Below are 22,880 nucleotides of genomic sequence, written 5' to 3'. Positions count from 1 at the left end.
GAGAGATAAGATGAAGAAAGACCACCCACATCCACACACACCCATGACTGCAGGTGTAGCCATCCTCTTATTGTTGGTGACTTCCTTTGCAGATCCTATGCCCTCTCCTCCGCCTGTGATTGGTCAAAGACCCAGTTAGCAATGAGCAATCGGGAGGCCGGCGTCCCTCCAGAGTGGTCGCACGCCGTGCCCATCGCCTCATTCATGGGGCGCCCGCGATATGCCGCTTTGTCAAGAGGCAGCCATGCTCCTGCCGTTCACATGCCGTTTTCCTCACGCAGTCCACCTGCCTTGACCTGCCATTCTCCCGGCCGGCGACTCTACAGCTGCTAGTCGGAGGCAAGATGCTTTTTCAGCGTCAAGCAAGCGGCATGCCTACTCCCTATCGCCACTTATTTTGATATATATTTATTGCTTTTTATTATTCAAGGTGCATTGGATTCCATGTTCATTTGGAAAAGTACTGTAAAATAATGTTTGTGCAAAATATTAGATGACGAGGGCAGTCCTGGTCACCTGGATCCACTAGTGGCTACAAATCCAGTCAAATCTAATTTGATTGTCATGTACTTGCAGGCTTCCCACACAGTGCAATGGTGTCAGTAATAAAATAAGCAACATTGTAAATATACATAATAAAAAGACTAAATCAAGTAAAATAACCATGCAGAGGCTATGGACATTGTAGGCTATGGACATTGTTCGCCCATGTGTATAGTGGGTGGAATAAGTACAGTGCAGTTACAGCATATCATTATTATATGGAGATATACACGGAGAGTACAAAACATTTAGAACGCCTTCCTAATATTAAGTTGCAGCCTCAATTCATCGGGGCATGGTCTCTACAAGGTGTTGAAAGCGTTCCACAGGGATACTGGCCCATGATGACGCCAATGCTTCACACAGTTGTGTCAAGTTGGCTGGATGTCTTTTGGGTGGTGGATCATTCTTGATTCACACAGGAAACAAAACTGTACGGTAGACAAAACTGATTTTATTGTGTAAAGAATATGAATAAATGGTTATTGTGTGGTGCAGTAGTCAGGCCAAGGTTCAGCTGTTGGAACAGTCTTGTGGCTTGGGGGTAGAGGCTGGATTTGAGACAGGTGCTCCGAGACTTGATGTTGACCCCCACTGCAGCGCATCCCTCTCCCCTGTGCGCTGCCAACTCCAGCATTCACAATCAGAGTTCCCTTTCAGGAAATGGGTGATCTGAATCTGGACCCCTTCATCCGTGGCATCCCGGGATGCAGGGTTCTTCCGAATGGCTCCTATGCACAAAGAAAGAACATGGAGATACATTTGAATCCCACATGGTCTTAAACGAGTTTAAGAATTTACTTAAAAGTACACAAATATGTAACACATTTAATATCAAAGGTTAATGTGAAGAATATGATGCTGGGGCTGGCCATTGCCCTAATGGAAAGACAACAGATTAGCTAGCTAGATGCCTAGAACGGCTTTTTAGCTAACTAGCTACATATTTGAGTTATAACATTAGTTGTTATTGTTAGCTAGGTAGCAAGCTAAGTAACTCGTCTAGCAACTAATATACTCGGAATTCTTAGACATTACTACACTGTTGGAGCTAGAAACACAAGCATTTCGCTACACCCGCAATAACATCTGCTATGACCAATAAAAAACAATACAAATTGATTTGGATTTTGACACAAGCAGATAGAATACTAGCTAGCCAACTTAACAACATTTACCATAATTTAGCTAGCAACGGTCATGTTTCTAGCTAGCTAGCTAATGTTAGTAAGCTAGCCAAGTAATGTTATGTAGGATAGCTAGCTTGCGTTACACAAGTAAAACTACACACAAATGAAGGAAAGCAGTAATGTTACTTACTTGAGCAAACAAACTTTGCATTCCAATCTGCTGCATGAACAGATGAGAACTAAAAACACAAAATCTAACCCGTTGGTAAAACTAAAAAATTAACAAATGATCTGCCTGGCTACATGCAAGAACTTGGTGCGCCATCTTGTCGACTGAATGCGTGCTGCTAGTGTATTATTGTTTGGTATTGCCAAATGTTCGGTGGTGATAAACAATTAAACTGTTATTTAGTTCCAAAAACGTGTGGAATTTTCTTTCCCAAACATTAGCTAACTACTGGATACTAGCTAGCCAGTATCAAAGAGGTTTGAAAACTCAATGGAGGATGGTTTCCACTAATATTAGTTACACCAAGTCAAAATTGGCTAAAATATTATATTGGAAAAATTCAAGATAAAACAACAGTTAGCTTTTGGGTCTTAATTTAATGTTCGGAGTGTGTTTAAGCTTAGGGATAGGTTTAAAATCACATTTTAAGAAGAAAAAACGTAGAAATAGGCAAGGTTTATGACTGTGGCTGTGGAGGATGGTAGCTACAAAGAACTTCCTGTTGTGGCTTTTCCGCTTCTTCTGTGGGGTTAAGAGTTGCCGCCACCTACTGGCCGTTGTGATCACTTTTCACTTTAGGGAGTGTCATTTCTAGAAAGGAACCATTTGTATTGCCTCAAATATTAGCTTACATTAAATCAATGGTAAAATGTAAGCTATTTTGGAGCATAGTCAATATCTCATGAATCTATTTAAACTATAAATTATTAGATTTACATTTACATTACATTTACGTCATTTAGCAGACGCTCTTATCGACTTACAAATTGGTGCATTCACCTTATGATAGCCAGTGGGACGACCACTTTACAATTTGTTTTATGTAATATTTTTCTAATTTTAGTATTTTTTATTTTTGGAGTATATTTGTAATTTTCATTTGTCATATATATATATATATATATATATATATATATATATACAGTGGGGGAAAAAAGTATTTAGTCAGCCACCAATTGTGCAAGTTCTCCCACACATATGAGAGAGGCCTGTAATTTTCATCATAGGTACACGTCAACTATGACAGACAAAATGAGAAAAAAAAATCCAGAAAATCACATTGTAGGATTTTTAATGAATTTATTTGCAAATTATGGTGGAAAATAAGTATTTGGTCACCTACAAACAAGCAAGATTTCTGGCTCTCACAGACCTGTAACTTCTTCTTTAAGAGGCTCCTCTGTCCTCCACTCGTTACCTGTATTAATGGCACCTGTTTGAACTTGTTATCAGTATAAAAGACACCTGTCCACAACCTCAAACAGTCACACTCCAAACTCCACTATGGCCATGACCAAAGAGCTGTCAAAGGACACCAGAAACAAAATTGTAGACCTGCACCAGGCTGGGAAGACTGCATCTGCAATAGGTAAGCAGCTTGGTTTGAAGAAATCAACTGTGGGAGCAATTATTAGGAAATGGAAGACATACAAGACCACTGATAATCTCCCTCGATCTGGGGCTCCACGCAAGATCTCACCCTGTGGGGTCAAAATGATCACAAGAACGGTGAGCAAAAAATCCCAGAACCACACGGGGGGACCTAGTGAATGACCTGCAGAGAGCTGGGACCAAAGTAACAAAGCCTACCATCAGTAACCCACTACGCTGCCAGGGACACAAATCCTGCAGTACCAGACGTGTCCCCCTGCTTATGCCAGTACATGTCCAGGCCCGTCTGAAGTTTGCTAGAGTGCATTTGGATGATCCAGAAGAGGATTGGGAGAATGTCAGATGAAACCAAAATAGAACTTTTTGGTAAAAACTCAACTCGTCGTGTTTGGAGGACAAAAAATGCTGAGTTGCATCCAAAGTACACCATACCTACTGTGAAGCATGGGGGTGGAAACATCATGCTTTGGGGCTGTTTTTCTGCAAAGGGACCAGGACGACTGATCCGTGTAAAGGAAAGAATGAATGGGGCCATGTATCATGAGATTTTGAGTGAAAACCTCCTTCTATCAGCAAGGGCATTGAAGATGAAACGTGGCTGGGTCTTTCAGCATGACAATGATCACAAACACACCGCCCGGGCAACGAAGGAGTGACTTCGTAAGAAGCATTTCAAGGTCCTGGAGTGGCCTAGCCAGTCTCCAGATCTCAACCCCATAGAAAATCTTTGGCGGGAGTTGAAAGTCCGTATTGCCCAGCGACAGCCCCAAAACATCACTGCTCTAGAGGAGATCTGCATGGAGGAATGGGCCAAAATACCAGCAACAGTGTGTGAAAACCTTGTGAAGACTTACAGAAAACGTTTGACCTGTGTCATTGCCAACAAAGGGTATATAACAAAGTATTGAGAAACTTTTGTTATTGACCAAATACTTATTTTCCACCATAATTTGCAAATAAATTCATAAAAAATCCTACAATGTGATTTTCTGGATTTTTTTTCCTCATTTTCTCTGTCATAGTTGACGTGTACCTATGATGAAAATTACAGGCCTCTCTCATATTTTTAAGTGGGAGAACTTGCACAATTGGTGGCTGACTAAATACTTTTTTTCCCCACTGTATATTGTAAAAAAATATATATTTTAGAAGGATTACTTTTATACTATCCCAGATGTTCCTTAAAGAGGTAGGGTTTCAAGTGTCTCCGGAAGGTGGTCAGTGACTCAGCTGTCCTGGCGTCGTGAGGGAGCTTGTTCCACCATTGGGGTGCCAGAGCAGCGAACAGTTTAGACTGGGCTGAGCGGGAACTGTGCTTCTGCAGAGGTAGGGGGACCAGCAGGCCAGAGGTGGAAGAATGCAATGCCCTCGTTTGGGTGTAGGAACTGATCAGAGCCTGAAGGTAAGGAGGTGCCGTTCCCCTCACAGCTCCGTAGGAAAGCACCATGGTCTTGTAGCAGATGCGAGCTTCAACTGAAAGCCAGTGGAGTGTGCGAAGGAGCGGGGTGACGTGAGAGAATTTGGAAGGTTGAACACCAGACGGGCTGCAGCGTTCTGGATGAGTTGTAGGGGTTTAATGGCACAGGCAGGGAGCCCAGCCAACAGCAAATTGCAGTAATCCAGACGGGAGATGACAAGTGCCTGGATTAGGACTTGTGCCGCTTCCTGTGTAAGGTAGGGTCGTACTCTGCGAATGTTGTAGAGCATGAACCTACAGGATCGGGTCACCGCTTTGATGTTAGCGGAGAATGACAGGGTGTTGTCCAGGGTCACGCCAAGGTTCTTTGCACTCTGGGAGGAGGACACAACGGAGTTGCCAACCGTGATGGCGAGATCATGGAGCGGGCAGTCCTTCCCCGGGAGGAAGAGCAGCTCAGTCTTGCCGAGGTTCAGCTTGAGGTGGTGATCCGACATCCACACTGATATGTCTGCCAGACATGCAGAGATGCGATTCGCCACCTGGTTATCAGAAGTGGGAAAGGAGAAGATTAATTGTGTGTTGTCTGCGTAGCAGTGATAGGAGAGACCATGTGAGGATATGACAGAGCCAAGTGACTTGGTGTATAAAGAGAATAGGAGAGGGCCTAGAACTGAGCCCTGGGGGACACCAGTGGTGAGAGCACGTGCTGCAGAGACAGATTCTCGCCACGCCACCTGGTAGGAGCGACCTGTCAGGTAGGACACAATCCAAGAGTGAGCCGCGCCGGAGATGCCCAACCCGGTGAGGGTGGAGAGGAGGATCTGATGGTTCACAGTATCAAAGGCAGCAGATAGGTCTAGAAGGATGAGAGCAGAGGAGCGAGAGTTAGCTTTAGCAGTGCGGCGAGCCTCCGTGACACAGAGAAGAGCAGTCTCAGTTGTATGACCAGTCTTGAAACCTGACTGGTTTGGATCAAGAAGGTCATTCTGAGAGAGATAGCAGGAGAGTTGGCTATAGACGGCACGCTCAAGAGTTTTGGAGAGAAAAGAAAGAAGGGATACTGGTCTGTAGTTGTTGACATCGGAGGGACCGAGTGTAGGTTTTTTGAGGAGGGGTGCAACTCTCGCTTTCTTGAAGATGGAAGGGACATAGCCAGCGGACAAGGATGAGTTGATGAGCGAGGTGAGGTAAGGGAGAAGGTCTCCGGAAATGGTCTGGAGAAGAGAGGAGGGGATAGGGTCAAGCGGGCAGGTTGTTGGGCAGCCGGCCGTCACAAGTCGCAAGATTTCATCTGGAGAGAGAGGGGAGAAAGAAGTCAAAGCATAGGGTAGGGCAGTGTGAGCAGGACCAGCGGTGTCATTTGACTTAATAAATGAGGATCGGATGTCGTCAACCTTCTTGTCAAAATGGTTGATGGACTCATCCACAGAGAGGGAGGGGGGAGGGGGAGGAGGAGGAGGATTCAGAAGGGAGGAGAAGGTGGCTAAGAGCTTCCTAGGGTTAGAGGCAGAGGCTTGAAATTTAGAGTGGTGAAAGTGGCTTTAGCAGCAGAAACGGAGGAAGAGAATGTAGAGAGGAGGGAGTGGAAAGATGACAGGTCCGCAGGGAGTCTAGTTTTCCTCAATTTCCTCTCAGCTGCCCGGAGCCCTGTTCTGTGAGCTCGCAATGAATCGTCAAGCCATGGAGCAGGAGGGGAGGACCGAGCCGGCCGGGAGGATAGGGGACATAGAGAGTCAAAAGATTTAGAGAGGGAGGAGAGGAGGGTTGAGGAGGCAGAATCAGGAGATTGGAGGGAGAAGGATTTAGCAGAGGGAAGAGATGATAGGATGGAAGAGGAGAGAGTAGCGGGAGAGAGAGAGCGAAGGTTGCGACGGCACATTACCATCTGAGTAGGGGCAGAGTGAGTAGTGTTGGAGGAGAGCGAGAGAGAAAAGGATACGAAGTAGTGGTCGGAGACTTGGATGGGAGTTGCAGTGAGATTAGTAGAAGAACAGCATCTAGTAAAGATGAGGTCAAGCGTATTGCCTGCCTTGTGAGTAGGGGCGGACGGTGTGAAGGTGAGGTCAAAAGAGGAAAGGAGTGGAAAGAAGGAGGCAGAGAGAAATGATTCAAAGGCAGATGTAAGGAGGTTAAAGTCACCCAGAACTGTGAGGAGTGAGCCATCCTCAGGAAAGGAACTTATCAAGGCGTCAAGCTCATTGATGAACTCTCCAAGGGAACCTGGAGGGCGATAAATGACAAGGATGTTAAGCTTGAATGAGCTAGTGACTGTGACAGCATGGAATTCAAATGAGCAGATAGACAGAAAAGAGAGAATGTCCACTTGGGAGAGATGAGGATTCCTGTGCCACCGCCGCGCTGACCAGATGCTCTTGGGGTGTGCGAGAACACATGATCAGACGAGGAAAGAGCAGTAGGAGTAGCAGTGTTTTCTGTTGTAATCCATGTTTCCGTCAGCACCAAGAAGTCGAGGGACTGGAGGGTGGCATAGGCTGAGATGAACTCTGCCTTGTTGGCCGCAGAACGGCAGTTCCAGAGGCTACCGGAGACCTGGAACTCCACGTGGGTCGTGCGCGCATGGACCACCAGAGTAGAGTGGCAGCAGCCACGCCGTGTGAAATGTTTGTATGGCCTGTGAGGAGAGGAGAGAACAGGGATAGACAGACACATAGTTGACAGGCTACAGAAAGGGCTACAATAATGCATAGGAGATTGGAATGAAATTAACTAAGCATCTGGGAAAGCGAGAGAGCGGGGCCTCCCTCACGTTTCACTGAAACACTCAAATATAAGTGTCTGGTCTGTTAGCGATGTTACCAAACAGACTAGTTCTGTCTCTTACCTCAAGTTAGCGTCTGGTCTGTTAGCGATGTTACCAAACAGACTAGTTCTGTCTCTTACCTCTAGTTAGCGTCTGGTCTGTTAGCGATGTTACCAAACAGACTAGTTCTGTCTCTTGCGTCTAGTTAGTGTCTGGTCTATTAGTGATGTTACCAAACAGACTAGTTCTGTCACTTGCCTCTAGTTAGTGTCTGGTCTATTAGCGATGTTACCAAACTTGTACCCCTGTCTATGGTACTGAAGATGTTGGCCTATCACTTTTTGTTTCATCAGCAATGATTGTAAATGGATTATGTCCACATGTGTGGTTGTATTGTTTTTAAATTGGAAAACAAATTAAAACAAATTAAAATCACAAGAAATGTAAGGTATTTATAGAAACAATAAACATAGCTTGCAGCCTCTGGCTGGCTGTGGTTAGCTGGAAGGTGGCAGGCCAAATTCGAGATTAGAGAAATTCCTTGCTATTGTTTTTCAAATTAACTCATAGCTAAATGGCTTGTCTAGGGCTTATAGCTGTCCTGTGAGCGGAGGCTAAATGGCAGAAGAAGAAAAAAATGGTCTGCCGAGTGCTTATATTGGTCCTTTGAATGGGGGCTACCAGTCAGAGATGCAAATTAGGTCTTGAACGGCAAACTCCTCGCCCGCTGGCGGTGCAAATTTATAGCCTTGGACGTAGCGCTAGCGGAAAATAGCAAGCGGGGGACATTTTTTGCTATCTGGAGATAGACTCCATGTAGCGAGGGGTGTAGCGGGTCCCCTCATCCAGCACCTTCTCAAAGCAGGGGTGGTACCTGGGGGTGTCAAATTGGCGGGAGATGTACACATTATTACACACACCCACGTACATAGATGAAGGCAGGTTTCCAGTAGAACGTCATATTATTACAATATTGAGAAAAGGGTAAATGTATTAAAACAAAAATATTCTGTATGTACTTTGATTGGGGTTGTACTGTATTTAAAAAAAAAAAAAATGAATTGGTCATTTAGCAGACGCTCTTATCCAGAGCGACTTACAGGAGCAATTAGGGTTAAGTGCCTTGCTCAAGGGCACATCGACAGATTTTTCACCTAGTCGGCTCGGGGATTAGAATCAGCAACCTTTCGGTTACTGGCACAATGCTCTTAACCATTAAGCTACCTGCCACATTTTCAAATGTGTTGGTGGATTACAGGTGGATAATGTTAACTAGCTAGCTAGGTCAAAGCAATGTATAGCCAGATATGAGTATTTCTTGCATAGTCATAAATAGCTAGCTAGCTAAATAACTGGCTAGGTAGCTAACATAATAACTTTTCGGACCTAGATGAGTTTACTGACAGGAATAACTATTGGTAACGTCAGCTAACATGATAGCCTCTTCGCTCGTGGAGCTAGCTAGCTATCAATGTTCAAAGGTTATCTAACCTAGGTAGCTATCTACCTAATGTAGCTTGCTAACGTTAGCTAGCTAGGTGGCTAGCTAGTACCTATGTTCAATGTCTTAACAGAACGATGCATAGAATGATCTGCAGAAAAAGGCACACAAGGAAACTTTTAACCAAAAGCACGTTCGCTAGCAAGCTAACGGTAGCTAACATAAGCTAGCTAGCTAACGTTAACAACGCCACTGCCCAGCGACAGTTTCAACAAAGCAACATAATAGCTAGTTAGCTATTTCAGTTTGGACATTCAACACTGGTACAACAATTCAATTTCTTACGAAAATGTCACTACGCAAAAGTGATCCCATTTGTCGTCTTCTATGGCAGTGGTCACCAACCTTTCCTGAGTCAAAATAGATCAGTTGGTGTAGCACTTGCAAGGCACTGCGGAGCATGAATTGAAATAATTTGCTTTTTTTATTTTACTGGACTGATGTACCTGCATCTGATGGTCATGGTGCTTTCAAGACAACTGGGAACTACCCCCTCCAAAAAAAGACGAGGTCAGATGATGACATCAGTGACCTTCAGGTCAGAAAGACGGAGCTCTAGAAAGATACCCGAGTTTCCGAGTTGGAATTCCGAGTTGGATGACTGTACAAAACGATTTTTCCCAATTGGATCTCGTTTTTTTTTCTCCAGAGTTCCCAGTTCTCTTGAATGCACTGAAGTCGGAAGGCAGAGATTTCCGAGTTGCCAGTTCTTTTGAACACGGCATTAGTCTCAGTGGAGGGAGGGAGGGAGAGAGCAACAGAGGGTCTGCCTCTCACGGTCCCTGCTCTCTCCTTCCTTTCCTCCGGTGAGACTGACCAGAGAGAGGGGACACCGTCTTCCACCTGAAGGCAAAATTTGAGTCACACCGCATCTGCCTTATGCACAAATTCATGTTGTTCCTATGACCAGAGAAAGATAAATATTCCTCGATATTAAAATAGACACGACGAGCTGCTAATAATAATAAAAACGCAGGGCTATCGATCCACTTGGCAACTCATTCATTGCAGCTACAGCATGAGCAGAAGTACAGAGAAGCACGTTTTATGTTTTGTAATAGTGTTGAATAAAAACAGTGTTGACAGTGCTGAATAAACATGAACTCACTCATTAAAACAACAACTCTTTGCTGTATTTTTTGACAGTCTCTTTGTGGTCATGGTTTTAAGTTATTACATTTTATGTAGGCTAGTAGCCTATCAAACTTTGCTGTGGCCAGGGTCGTGGAAGATCTGTAGGCACGGTGATTTGAGCTATCCGATTGGCCACAGATCTCCCGGTCCGCTGGGTAGACGGAGTTTCTCTTTTCAGACGAATAAAATTGAACACTTTGCTAACCCGGTTCGCAAGGCTTCTGAATCAAGTGCACATACTGCCAACAGCGCAACAATAAAAATAAAAATAAAAAGGAGCGCAAGCCTTTGTCGTTGGCTCTTCTACAAAAATGTTTGGTGATCGACTAGGAATGCATTAAAGATCGACCGGTTGGCGACCACTGTTCTATGGTATTATGACGGTCCGCAAACAAACATTAGAGGTGCACAGTGGCAATTTTATCATGTAAATCTTGGTGGGGCAAACCCCCCAAAAAAATATTTTAGATGGATGCCAGCAAAGCCACTACACAACACAACACAACACAAAACAATACATGAATTGCACTATAACGGTGACAAACGGTGCCCACAAACTGTTAGGGCCTACATAAAGCTGTCCCAACAGCAGAGCTTTCTTTTCAGCTCCATGGAGTGAATCCTTACCACTTCTTCACCTGGTTATCAACGGAGCCTTGTCTGGCAGCGAAATAGTTCATTCCGCCTCATTTACTGCCTTTAAAGAAAACATAGCTGATACGGCTGACTTGCTAAAACAAATGTGGTTTCTACTGACAATTGAGATGTACAAACTATGGCATAAGAAGACGACGAGCGGATAAGAGGCAATCCGTAATTTTGATTAAGACATTAATGAGCGAGTTAGGACGGACGTAGTCAATATAACTATTTATTCAGCACTTTTGAAATGTACAGCAACAGAATTCAGAACATGGGCCATTCTTACAGTATTCTCCCTGTACACCAAGTCAGAACTATAGGATAAATAAAGGGGGCATATAGGCAGACAATAAAAGCTCTTACAATATTCAATGATTACATTTTTCTAAAACAGCCTATAGGCTACATGTGCACCAACAAGTCAGAACAGTAGGCTAAGTTATGAGGGGGAAAGGGACCAAATTATTAGGGTGAGGCACATGGGCTACTAACAATTTACTACACAACATACACTTAGTATTACTTTCTTAGCTACAGGATACATATCTCCCTGGCATATTACATCATTTATGCAGCAGCATACAAGACATTTTTGGACTCCCCTTGTTGTGCTGTGCTCACTTGAACAGGAAGGTGGCGCGGCGGTCCTCCTTGTGGGCAAACTTGTCATCAAACTTTGTCATCAAAGTCTGGCATTCTCTGGATTTATGGTGCTTTCAAGACAACTGGGAACTCTGAAAAAAACTAGGTAGAATCATTACTTCAGTGATCTTCAGGTCGGAGCTCTAGAAAGAGGGCAGAGTTCCCGATTTGGAATTCCGAGTTGGATGACTGTTCAAAACGTATTTTCCCAGTCGGAGCTAATTTTTTTCAGAGCTCCCCAGTTGTCTTGAACTCATTGAAGTCTGAGATTTCCCAGTTCCGAGTTTCCAGTTGTTTTGAACGCAGCAGAAGTCATGCTGGATTGACAGCATGGCCAATGTATTCAACCTTTTAGGCTAATAATAGCCTAAACAAACCGTTATAGCTCCGTTATTGTCTTTACATGCTTCAGCCAACATTATCTTATCTTATATTGTTGAGCATTTGACACTATAGAAAACTCACTACAATGCAAAACCCAAACTCACCTCTTTTACCGAACTAATTTGATCAAAATCAACCCCCGCCGCAGTGCTGACCTCCTCTGTCCTGCGTTTTGCCCGGTGTTGAAACGGCCAGCTGTCTTATTCCCTGTCGTCGAGCTGACGTAATAACTGCGGCGCTCAACGGCAGTATGTCAAAAGAGTTTCCCCTTTTGGTATTTTTGGTATTTTATTAGAATCCCCATTAGCTGTTGCAAAAGCAGCAGCTACTCTTCCTGTGGTCCACACAAAACATGAAACATGACATAATACAGAACATTAATAGACAAGAACAGCTCAAGGACAGAACTAAATACATTTCAAACAAGGAGCCCGTCCACACTGAATAACAACTTTTTTACGGTAAATTAACAAAGATGTAAACAACTCATTAACTTTTCTGGCGCATGGTGTTGCATGTGAATGTTTATCATTTTAAGCTTGGAAAAGAGACCCTTAAACCCAGACTTGGACCACACAGCCACTCAACTGAATAGCAGGCTAGTGATTGCTTTGCAACGCTTGCAGTTAGCCACTGATTCCTTCCAAACCACTCATTGTTGAATTTGCGATTTCCTACTTGTTATGTAATGTTTATGTCCAATGGCCGATGAGCACTGATACGTTTTATCTATAATTTCTCTTCATATGACAAGGATTGAAAAGGATTTGCCAGTGGATTGTTGACTTGATTCATGATGATTACTGCTTGTCTAGCATGCTAGCTAAGACTTTTAAAGTATGATGTTGACATGATCAGTCCAATGAAAGTTACGGTAGATATAATGTGATTTGACATCATTTTATCTGTGGCCAACAACCTTGACCCTTCTTCCTGGCAGCACCCAAGGAGCTTGAATTTTCGATCTCTCCCCGTAGATTTTGCGGTGATATAGTATCCCCATGAGAGACAGAACACTGAGCCAATCATGGTGCAACTAGAGAACATTACCAACCCCTATATTCCGTATTTTCCGCTGGCTGCCCCACCACCACAGAAAGCACTGAGCTAGGCTGAAAGATATGCATTTTGGAGCTGCCTTACTCAAGAAAGCAAAAAAGAGACAATGTTTGTATGCAGCTTTACTAACTCAATTATTTACTTATTTGACATTGTTTGCAAACTGATATTTGACACATAATAATGCCAGAATAACATGGTAAACAGGCAAGAATTTTTTTTAATAAATGACATAATATATGTATATATATATATATATATATATATACAGTGGGGAGAACAAGTATTTGATACACTGCCAATTTAGCAGGTTTTCCTACTTACAAAGCATGTAGAGGTCTGTAATTTTTATCATAGGTACACTTCAACTGTGAGAGATGGAATCTAAAACAGAAATCCAGAAAATCCCATTGTATGATTTTTAAGTAATTAATCTGCATTATATTGCATGACATAAGTATTTGATCACCTACCAACCAGTAAGAATTCCGGCTCTCACAGACCTGTTAGTTTTTCTATAAGAAGCCCTCCTGTTCTCCAATCATTACCTGTATTAACTGCACCTGTTTGAACTCGTTACCTGTATAAAAGACACCTGTCCACACACTCAATCAAACAGACTCCAACCTCTCTACAATGGCCAAGACCAGAGAGCTGTGTAAGGACATCAGGGATAAAATTGTAGACCTGCACAAGGCTGGGATGGGCTACAGGACAATTGGCAAGCAGCTTGGTGAGAGGCAACAACTGTTGGCGCAATTATTAGAAAATGGAAGAAGTTCAAGATGACGGTCAATCACCCTCGGTCTGGGGCTCCATGCAAGATCTCATCTCGTGGGGCATCAATGATCATGAGGAAGGTGAGGGATCAGCCCAGAACTACACTGCAGGACCTGGTCAATGACCTGAAGAGAGCTGGGACCACAGTCTCAAAGAAAACCATTAGTAACACACTACGCCGTCATGGATTAAAATTCTGCAGCGCACGCAAGGTCCCCCTGCTCAAGCATGTCCAGGCCCGTCTGAAGTTTGCCAATGACCATCTGGATGATCCAGAGGAGGAATGGGAGAAGGTCATGTGGTCTGATGAGACAAATGTGTTTGGAGGAAGAAGAAGGATGATTACAACCCCAAGAACACCATCCCAACCGTGAAGCACGGAGGTGGAAACATCATTCTTTGGGGATGCTTTTCTGCAAAGGGGACAGGACGACTGCACCGTATTGAGGGGAGGATGGATGGGGCCATGTATCGCGAGATCTTGGCCAACAACCTCCTTCCCTCAGTAAGAGCATTGAAGATGGGTCGTGGCTGGGTCTTCCAGCATGACAACGACCCGAAACACACAGCCAGGGCAACTAAGGAGTGGCTCCGTAAGAAGCATCTCAAGGTCCTGGAGTGGCCTAGCCAGTCTCCAGACCTGAACCCAATAGAAAATCTTTGGAGGGAGCTGAAAGTCCGTATTGCCCAGCGACAGCCCCGAAACCTGAAGGATCTGGAGAAGGTCTGTATGGAGGAGTGGGCCAAAATCCCTGCTGCAGTGTGTGCAAACCTTGTCAAGACCTACAGGAAACTTATGATCTCTGTAATTGCAAACAAAGGTTTCTGTACCAAATATTAAGTTCTGCTTTTCTGATGTATCAAATACTTATGTCATGCAATAAAATGCAAATTAATTACTTAAAAATCATACAATGTGATTTTCTGGATTTTTGTTTTAGATTCCGTCTCTCACAGTTGAAGTGTACCTATGATAAAAATTACAGACCTCTACATGCTTTGTAAGTAGGAAAACCTGCAAAATCGGCAGTGTATCAAATACTTGTTCTCCCCACTGTATATACTACCAGTCAAAAGGGTTTTTCTTTATTTTTAAGATTTTCTACATTGTAGTGAATAGTGAAGACATCAAAACTATGAAATAATACATATGGAATCATGAAGTAACCAAAAAAGTGTTAAACAAATCAAAATATATTTTATATTTGAAATTCTTCAAATAACCACCCTTTGCCTTGATGACAGCTTTGCACACTCTTGGCATTCTCTCAACCAGCTTCATGAGGTAGTCACCTAGAATGAATTTCAATTAACAGGTTTGCCTTTTAAAAAGTTATTTGTGGAATGTCTTTCCTTCTTATTGCGTTTGAGCCATTCAGTTGTGTTGTGACAAGGTAGGGGTGGTATACAGAAGATAGCCCTATTTGGTAAAAGACCAAGTCCATATTATTGTAAGAACAGCTCAAATAAACAAAGAGAAACGATAGTCCATCGTTACTTTAAGACATGAAGGTCAATATGGAAAATGTCTAGAACTTTGAAAGTTTCTTCAAGTGCAGTCGCAAAAACCATCAAGCGCTATGATGAAACTGACTCTCATGAGGACCAACACAGGAATGGAAGACCCAGAGTTACCTCTGCTGCAGAGGATAAGTTCATTAGAGTTACCAGCCTCAGAAATTGCAGCTCAAATAAATGCTTCAAAGAGTACAACTCACAGACACATCTCAACATCAACTGTGCAGAGGGGACTGAGTGAATCAGGCCTTCATGGTCGAATTGCTGCAAAGAAACCACTACTAAAGGACACCAATAAGAAGAACAGACCTGCTTGGTCCAAGAAACACGAGCAATGGATATTAGACCGGTGGAAATTTGTCCCTTGGTCTGGAGTCCAAATTGGAGATTTTTGGTTCCAACCGCCGTGTCTTTGTGAGACGCGGTGTGGGTGAACAGATCATCTCTGCATATGTAGTTCCCACCGTAAAGCACGGAGGAGGAGGTGTTATGGTGTGGCGGTGCTTTGCTGGTGACACTGTCTGTGATTTATTTAGAATTCAAGGCACACTTAACCAGCATGGCTACCACAGCATTCTGAAGCGATACACCATCCCATCTTGTTTGGGCTTAGTGGCACTATCATTTGTTTTTCAACAGGATAATGACCCAACACACCTCAAGGCTGTGTAGGGGCTATTTTACCAAGAAGGAGAGTGATGATTAGATGACCTGGCCTCCCCAATCCCCCGACCTCAACCCAAGTAAGGTGGTTTGGGATGAGTCGGACGGCAGGGTGAAGGAAAAGCAGCCAACAAGTACTAAGAATACAGTTGAAGTCGGAAGTTTACATACACCATAGCCAAATACATTTAAACTCAGTTTTTCACAATTCCTGACATTTAAACCTAGTAAAAATTCCCTGTCTTAGGTCAGTTAGGATCACCACTTCATTTTAAGAATGTGAAATGTCAGAATAATAGTAGAGAGAATGATTTATTTCAGCTTTTATTTCTTTCATCACATTCTTAGTGGGTCAGAAGTTTACATACACTCAATTAGTATTTGGTAGCATTGTGTCACACCCTGGCTCTGGGGACTCTATATGTTGAGCCAGGGTGTGTAGATTCTATGTGTTGTTGCTCTATGTCGGGATTCTAGTTTTGTATTTCTGTGTTGGCCAGAGTGGTTCCCAATCAGAGGCACCGAGTGTCAGCTGTTGCTGGTTGTCTCTGATTGGGAGCCATATTTATACAGGCTGTTTTCCCACAATTGTTGTGGGATCTTGTTCCAGTTGGTTTTGTGTTTGTACCGTGGACTTCACGTATCGTTTGTTGTTTTGTTTATTGTGTGTGCACTTAATTAAATAAGATGTACAAATCTCACGCTGCGCCTTGGTCTACTCCATTCGACGATCGTGACAGAAGATCCCACCATACCAGGACCAAGCAGCGTGTCCAGGAGCAGGCAGCCTGGACATGGGAGGAAGCGCCGGGAAAGGAGCTGGAGAGGTTGGCGATGGCCCAGGTGGGCAAAGTGTGGTCCTGGGAGGACATGCTCGGGGGAAAAGGGCCATGGGCTAAGATTAAGGCCCTGGCGAGAGAGGAGCAACAGCGTCAACAGTGTCGTCGTCGGACGGACGAGAGGCAACCCCAACATTTTTTTAGGGGGGGGGGGGCACACGGCATGGGCGACTGGGCAGCATGAGGCTGCCACAGGGCGAATTGGGAGGTTGGCAGAGGAGGCCGCCAGGTTACGAGGGCCACTGGTCAAAGAGGGGAAGGAAGATGTAGAGGCACGGCGAGAGGTACTGGGGTGTGTTACCAGTCCGGTCCGGCCCGTTCCAGATCCCTGCGTAGGGCCAGTGGTGTGTGTCCCCAGTACGGTCCGGTCTGTTCCTGCTCCCCGCACTAAGCCTACGGTGCGCGTCGCCAGCCCAGCCCGGCCTGTTCCTGCTCCCCGCACCAAGCTAATGGTGCGCGGCGCCAGCCCGGCCCGGCCTGTTCCTGCCACTCGCACCAAGCCTACGGTGCGCGTCGCCAGCCCGGCCCGGCCTGTTCCTGCCACTCGCACCAAGCCTACGGTGCGCGTCGCCAGCCCGTTCCGGCCTGTTCCTGCCACTCGCACCAAGCCTACGGTGCGTGTCGCCAGCCCGGCCCGGCCTGTTCCTGCCACTCGCACCAAGCCTACGGTGCGCGTCGCCAGCCCGGCCCGGCCTGTTCCTGCCACTCGCACCAAGCCTACGGTGCGCGTCGCCATCCCGGCCCGGCCTGTTCCTGCCACTCGCACCAAGCCAGGGGTGCGAGTCGTCAGCCCGGCCCGGCCTGTTCCTGCCACTCGCACCAAGCCAGGGGTGCGAGTCGTCAGCCCGGCCCGGCCTGTTCCTGCCACTCGCACCAAGCCAGGGGTGCGAGTCGTCAGCCCGGTCCGGCCCGTTCCTGCTCCACGCACCAAGCCAGGGGTGCGTATCGTCAGCCCGGTCCGGCCCGTTGCTGCTCCACGCACCAAACCAGGGGTGCGCATTGTCAGCCCGGTCCGGCCCGTTCCTGCTCCACGCACCAAGCAAGGGGTGCGCATCGTCAGCCCGGTCCGGCCCGTTGCTGCTCCACGCACCAAGCCAGGGGTGCGCATCGTCAGCCCGGTCCGGCCTGTTCCTGCTCCACGCACCAAGCCAGGGGTGCGTCGTCAGTCCGGCACAACCCGTGCTGCTCCGCCATCGCTCAGTCGGCACAACCCGTGCCTGGGTCACCGTGCCTGATCAGGTACCGGTCAGCTGCTCCACACCGGAGCTTAAGCAATCCGCTCCTTCGATGTCCAGTCCAGCTCCAGCCAGCGGGGCCAGACCGGACCAGGGGCGTTACGGGGGGATTATTGGAGGGTGGTGGGCAAGCCCGGAGCCGGAACCGCCTCCGAGGAGGAATGCCCACCCAGCCCTCCCCTGTTTGGTTTATGTTGAGGCGCGGTCGCAGTCCACGCCTTTGGGGGGGGGGGGTACTGTCACACCCTGGCTCTGGGTACTCTATATGTTGAGCCAGGGTGTGTAGATTCTATGTGTTGTTGCTCTATGTCGGGATTCTAGTTTTTTATTTCTTTGTTGGCCAGAGTGGTTCCCAATCAGAGGCAACGAGTGTCAGCTGTTGCTGGTTGTCTCTGATTGGGAGCCATATTTATAAAGGCTGTTTTCCCACAATTGTTGTGGGATCTTGTTCCAGTTGGTTTTGTGTTTGTACCGTGGACTTCACGTATCGTTTGTTGTTTTGTTTATTGTGTGTGCACTTAATTAAATAAGATGTACAAATCTCACGCTGCGCCTTGGTCTACTCCATTCGACGATCGTGACACATTGCCTTTACATATTTTAACTTGGGTCAAATGTTTCAGGTAGCCTTCCACAAGCTTCCCACAATAAGTTCCTCCTGACAGAGCTGGTGTAACTGAGTCAGGTTTGTAGGCCTCCTTGCTCGCACACGCTTTTTCAGTTCTGCCCACACATTTTATATAGGATTGAGGTCAGGGCTTTGTGATGGCCAATCCAATACCTTGACTTTATTGTCCTTATGCCATTTTGCCACAACTTTGGAAGTATGCTTGGGGTCATTGTCCATTTGGAAGACCCATTTGCGACCAAGCTTTAACTTCCTGCCTGATGTCTTGAGATGTTGCTTCAATATATCCACATAATTTTCCTTCCTCATGATGCCATCTATTTTGTGAAGTGCACCAGTCCATCCTGCAGCAAAGCACCTCCGTGCTTCACGGTTGGGATGGTGTTGTTCGGTTTGCAAGCAACCCCCTTTTTCCTCCAAACATAACGATGGTCATTATGGCCAAACAGTTCTATTTTTGTTTCATCAGACCAGAGGACATTTCTCCAAAAAATACGATATTTGGTCCTCTGTAGCTCAGCTGGTAGAGCACGGCGCTTGTAACGCCAAGGTAGTGGGTTCGATCCCCGGGACCACCCATAAACAAAAATTTATGCACGCATGACTGTAAGTCGCTTTGGATAAAAGCGTCTGCTAAATGGCATATTATTATTATTATTATTTGTCCCCATGTGCAGTTGCAAACCGTAGTCTGGCTTTTTTATGGCTGTTTTGGAGCAGTGGCTTCTTCCTTGCTGAGCGGCCTTTCAGGTTGTTGATATAGGACTCGTTTTACTGTGGATATAGATACTTTGTACCTGTTTCCTCCAGCATCTTCACAAGGTCCTTTGCTGTTGTTCTGGGATTGATTTGCACTTTTCACACCAAAATACGTTCATCTCTAGGTGACAGAACGCGTCTCCTTCCTGAGCGGTATGACGGCTGCGTGGTCCCATGGTGTTTATACTTGCGTACAATTTTTTGTACAGATGAACGTGGCACCTTCAGGCATTTGGAAATTGCTCCCAAGGATGAACCAGACTTGTGGAGGTCTACAAATTTTATTTTGAGGTCTTGACTGATTTCTTTTGATTTTCCCATGATGTCAAGCAAAGAGGCACTGAGTTTGAAGGTAGGCCTTGAAATACATCCACAGGTATACCTCCAATTTACTAAAATTATGTCAATTAGCCTATCAGAAGCTTCTAAAGCCATGACATCACTTTCTGGAATTTTCCAAGCTGTTTAAAGGCACAGTCAACTTAGTGTATGTAAACTTCTGACCCACTGGAATTGTGATACAGTGAATTATAAGTGAAATAATCTGTCTGTAAACAATTGGTGGAAAAATTACTTGTGTCATGCACAAAGTAGATGTCCTAACCGACTTGTCAAAACTATAGTTTGTTAATAAGAAATTTGCTGAGTGGTTGAAATATTAGACTCCAATCTAAATATATTTTGATATGTTTAACACTTTTTTGGTTACTACATGATTCCATATGTGTTATTTCATAGTTTTGATATCTTCACTATTACTCTACAATGTAAAAAATTGTAAAAATAAAGAAAACCCTTGAAAGAGTAAGTGTGTCCAAACTTTTTATTGGTAGTGTATATTTTTTATTTATTTCATTGTTGGACATAAAAGACTAAGCAAAAAAACACCAGCAAATCAGCACCAAGTGATTTTAATTTAGTAAATCTGTTCCCATTAATGCCTACGCATAATAGAGAGACTTGATCGTATACAAATGTAAGCAATATTTGATATGATTATGTTTTAGTCAAATATTATATCTGTTTGGGCTTCTTGCAGGTCAATTTGCAGTCTACAAATTATTTCGAAATTATTTTCTGGCCCCCCGACCATCTGCTAAAAAAAAAATTGTCCCATGGCTGAATCTAGATGATGATCCCTGGTATAAATGATGCAATACCATCGTAATATTTAATTACAATGGCAGTACAATGTAGTACCATCATACTTCAAGGCTAAAACATTTTTTTTGAGGGAAGTGCTGATGTGCAAATGTATTTATGTTTTCAATAAACATTTGGAGACTAAATACATTTTGCATGCTGTCAACAGTCTAAGACAACCCTGTCTGTTTTGCCCCATAGTTGCACACGTGTCGGTTTTGTTGCTAACAACCAACCCGTCTATAGCAACTATGCAAAAATAATTAATGACTGGGTCGCGTCTGTAGCAACATGACCAAAATAACTAACAACCAGATTTTTGTCTGGACTATATCTTCTGGTGGAAGAATTAAATTGTATTTAATTTACTTATCAAAATAACGTTTTAATGAAAATATGTAATTCCTTGTTATTTTAATATTTACATTTACATTTTAGTCATTTAGCAGACGCTCTTATCCAGAGCGACTTACAGTTAAGTGAGTGCATACATCATTTTTTTCATACTGGCCCCCCGTGGGAATCGAACCCACAATCCTGGCGTTGCAAACACCATGCTCTACCAATTGAGCTAAATCCCTGCCGGCCATTTCCTCCCCTACCCTGGACCAATTGTGCGCTGCCCCATGGGTCTCCCGGTCACGGCCGGCTACAACAGAGTCTGGATTCGAACCAGAATCTCTAGCGGCATAGCTAGCACTGCGATGCAGTGCCTTAGACCACTGCGCCACTCGGGAGTGGTCTAAGGTAACCATTTTATAAAAGCAAGGCACGCGAGGCAGTCACTTTTCCATTTGAGTGTACTCCGAAATCCATAATGGGGGAAGTTGGGTACTGTGGTAAATGTATTCCTTTTATGCAAATGTATGCATATTTAAATCATTACATAGTTCATAAACTAGTTATGTAATTGTAAGACCTTTTACAGTTTTTCTAGTGTCTGTAGCTTAAACTGTTAAAGATCTGTACCATTTTGAAAACCAACCAACAGCCATGTTGTTTTATGTGATTTCAAATAGTTACTGTATGCACTAACAATGCATTTCAGCATAAGCAGCTTGACTACTGCTAGGGTACTGTAGCTTTATTGATCAACTGTACTTCAACAACAGATGTACTCACATTGGATGGGTTGAGGAAGGCCCTCAAAATTGTCAAAGACTCCAGCCACCCTAGTCATAGACTGTTCTCTCTGCTACCGCACGGCAAGCGGTACCAGAGCGCCAAGTCTAGGTCCAAAAGGCTTCTCAACAGCTTCTACCCCCCAAGCCATAAGACTCCTGAACAGCTAATCATGGCTACAGGGACTATTTGCACTGCCCCCCCACCCCATCCCCCTCTTCTACGCTGCTGCTACTCTGTTTATTATTTATGCATAGTCACTTTAACTCTACCCACATGTATATATTACCTCAATTACCTCGACTAGCCGGTGCCCCCGCACATTGACTCTGCACCGGTACCCCCCTTTTTATATAGCCTCCCTACTGTTATGTTACTGCTGCTCTTTAGTTATTTGCTTTTATTCTTTAAGTAAACCTACTCTAAGAGTATGTATTAGGCTGTTTGAGAGAAGGTTAAAATTGCAATCAACCCATCCAATGTGAGTACATCTGTTGTTGAAGTACAGTAGATCAATAAAGCTACAGTACTCTAGCAGTAGTCAAAATGCTTATGCTGAAAAGCCTTGTTAGTGCATAGGTCAAATTAGCTTTTACATTTCTTGTATTTTCCGGCTTCAGACAATAGTATATTAGATGGTCAATGCAAAGCCATTGAGAATTGTTTTTTACTAAAATGCTAACTCAACTCCATGCTTTTGACATTTTGATGTGTTGATTGACCTGCAAAGATCCAGTGTCACATGGCTTAGTAAGATACAATATGGCTCAGTTTGTTCACGACAGCTGCCACTTGCTTATGACAACCGACTTTTCAGTCATCACTCAAACCATTGTCAAGGTCAGACACTGTAGTTGGCTAAGAATAACGGTAAGAAAGTAGCTCATCTTCATAATAGCATTTATAACAATTGTGTTAAGCCAGTTGTCACAACATCAGCTTATGTGACTGATTATGACATGTTATTATGTGATCACATTATTTGATGATTATGTGATCAAGATAAATAATGATGATACCTGCTACGTAACTCAGTAATGTTTTGTACACCTTATGCTGATAGGGATCAAGTCAAGTATATAATGTTTCTCCTTTCAACGTAGTGTTAAAAGGTTGAAATGGCCTTGCATGGGAAAGTGGTGTTCATTAGCTAAATCAATGGAGAGTAGCCTTGCACAAAGGGGATTAACAAGAATGTTACCCTTGTACTAAGGTGGTTCGAGGCGCTCTTTTGTTTCTGATTCATAATGTAAGCAACAGATTTAACCTAATCACTTATCCTGTGTCCCAAATGGCACCCTATTCTTTACATAGTGCACAACATTTGACTAGAGCCTTGTGGGTCCTGGTCAAAAG

The sequence above is a fragment of the Coregonus clupeaformis genome, chromosome 34, assembly GCF_020615455.1.
Source record: "Coregonus clupeaformis isolate EN_2021a chromosome 34, ASM2061545v1, whole genome shotgun sequence".
NCBI classification, from domain to species: Eukaryota; Metazoa; Chordata; class Actinopteri; order Salmoniformes; family Salmonidae; genus Coregonus; species Coregonus clupeaformis.
The sequence above is the reverse complement of the archived record's forward strand: the minus strand, read 5'-3'. Positions refer to the sequence as shown.